The sequence below is a fragment of the Dendrobates tinctorius genome, unplaced genomic scaffold (genome assembly GCF_039654945.1).
Source record: "Dendrobates tinctorius isolate UK_male_01 unplaced genomic scaffold, ASM3965494v1 ptg000032l, whole genome shotgun sequence".
NCBI classification, from domain to species: domain Eukaryota; kingdom Metazoa; phylum Chordata; class Amphibia; order Anura; family Dendrobatidae; genus Dendrobates; species Dendrobates tinctorius.
In genome coordinates, this window is record NW_027361700.1 from 68,397 (window position 1) to 70,924 (window position 2,528).

Sequence of the window (2,528 nt, forward strand, 5' to 3'; positions counted from 1 at the left end):
TGGCCATCCGGCTCGATCCGGCTCTAATGCAAGTCAATGGGGGGGAAACCGGATCCGGCATTGCATTTCGACGGATCCGGTTTTAGTCAAAAGCGCCGGATCGCGCCTGAAGCCGAAAACCTGATGTGTGAAAGAGGCCTTAGTGTGACAGGCCCTTAAGAATGCCATAGTAATTTGTATTTTTGACCCTTTGCAGCCTCTGTAGCCGAGTCACTAAACCTTTGACCTGTTGATTCACCTTTTTAAATGTCAGTTGAACACCCATGTGCATTTCACCTGATCAAGGCTTTGGTTCAAAGATGAAAACTTAAATTTTTTTAATGTATTTTATGTTTTTTTGTTTTTTTTTGTAGTTAATAAATTAATTAAGTTGTATGCACAATGGTAATACAAGCTGATAGAGCCACGTTCATCTACTATCGGAATTCGTCAGTTTAGACCTACGGTGCCCCCAGCAGAGATCGGACAAGGAGGCAAGCCGCAGCCAGCGACTAGTGTGCTGTGCTTTTCTGCTTAGGAGGTGAGTGATAATCCAGGGGTGTAACTATCGAGGGGACAGAGGGGGCAGTTACACTGGGGCCCAAAGGGGAATCCCAACACTGCTAAAGACCCTTGATAGGTGGGGGCCATGTTGGAGACTTTGCACTGAGGGCTATGGACTTCAAGTTACACCAGTGTGCAAATATGTCTTATCCTTTTTTTTTTTTTTTTTACTTTTTCTTGTGTGTATGAAATGGTGAGCGGCTTCCAAGTGCCCGAGCCGCCTGAAGAATAACCAGGTCACGTCTTTTAACTGCTGCGCATCTATACATAGATATGTGAAGCAGCTAAAAGAAGCACAGCGAGTCATTTTTACTTTGCGCTGCACACGTTCGTTCTTTTAAACGTTTATTAAGCGCTTTTTCAATCTTATGGAACATTTAAAAGTTCACTCTGCGGGCGCAGTGAGGAGCCGGGCAGTCTGGCGCACTGATAAGGCGGAAGTCACTCTGCGGGCGCAGTGAGGAGTTGGGCAGTCTGGCGCTCTGATAAGGCGGCAGTCTCTCTGCGGGCGCAGTGAGGAGCCGGGCAGTCTGGCGCTCTGATAAGGCGACAGTCGCTCTGCGGGTGCAGTGAGGAGCCGGGCAGTCTGGCGCACTGATAAGGCGGAAGTCACTCTGCGGGCGCAGTGAGGAGTCGGGCAGTCTGGCGCTCTGATAAGGCGGCAGTCTCTCTGCGGGCGCAGTGAGGTGCCGAGCAGTCTGCCGCCCTGATAAGGCGGCAGTCGCTCTGCGGGCGTAGTGAGGAGTTGGGCAGTCTGGCGCTCTGATAAGGCGGCAGTCCCTCTGCGGGCACAGTGAGGAGTCGGGCAGTCTGGCGCTCTGATAAGGCGGCAGTCGCTCTGCGGGCGCAGTGAGGAGCCGGGCAGTCTGGCGCTCTGATAAGGCGGCAGTCGCTCTGCGGGTGCAGTGAGGAGCCGGGCAGTCTGGCGCTCTGATAAGGCGGCAGTCTCTCTGCGGGCGCAGTGAGGAGCCGGGCAGTCTGGCGCTCTGATAAGGCGGCAGTCGCTCTGCGGGCGCAGTGAGGAGCCGGGCAGTCTGGCGCTCTGATAAGGCGGCAGTCTCTCTGCGGGCGCAGTGAGGAGCCGGGCAGTCTGGCGCTCAGATAAGGCGGCAGTCGCTCTGCGGGCGCAGTGAGGAGCCGAGGAGCCGGGCAGTCTGGCGCTCTGATAAGGCGGCAGTCTCTCTGCGGGCGCAGTGAGGAGCCGGGCAGTCTGGCGCTCTGATAAGGCGGCAGTCGCTCTGCGGGCGCAGTGAGGAGTCGGGCAGTCTGGCGCTCTGATAAGGCGGCAGTCCCTCTGCGGGCGCAGTGAGGAGCCGGACAGTCTGGCGCTCTGATAAGGCGGCAGTCGCTCTGCGGGCGCAGTGAGGAGTCGGGCAGTCTTGCGCTCTGATGAGGCGGCAGTCGCTCTGCGGGCGCAGTGAGGAGTCGGGCAGTCTGGCGCTCTGATGAGGCGGCAGTCGCTCTGCGGGCGCAGTGAGGAGTCGGGCAGTCTGGCGCTCTGATAAGGCGGCAGTCGCTCTGCGGGCGCAGTGAGGCGCCGGGCAGTCTGGCGCTCTGATAAGGCGGCAGTCGCTCTGCGGGCGCAGTGAGGAGCCGGACAATCTGGCGCTCTGATAAGGCGGCAGTCGCTCTGCGGGCGCAGTGAGGAGTCGGGCAGTCTGGCACTCTGATAAGGCGGCAGTCGCTCTGCGGGCGCAGTGAGGCGCCGGGCAGTCTGGCGCTCTGATAAGGCGGCAGTCGCTCTGCGGGCGCAGTGAGGAGCCGGACAATCTGGTGCTCTGATAAGGCGGCAGTCGCTCTGCGGGCGCAGTGAGGAGTCGGGCAGTCTGGCGCTCTGATAAGGCGGCAGTCGCTCTGCGGGCGCAGTGAGGCGCCGGGCAGTCTGGCGCTCTGATAAGGTGGCAGTCGCTCTGCGGGCGCAGTGAGGAGTCGGGCAGTCTGGCGCTCTGATAAGGCGGCAGTCGCTCTGCGGGCGCAGTGAGGAG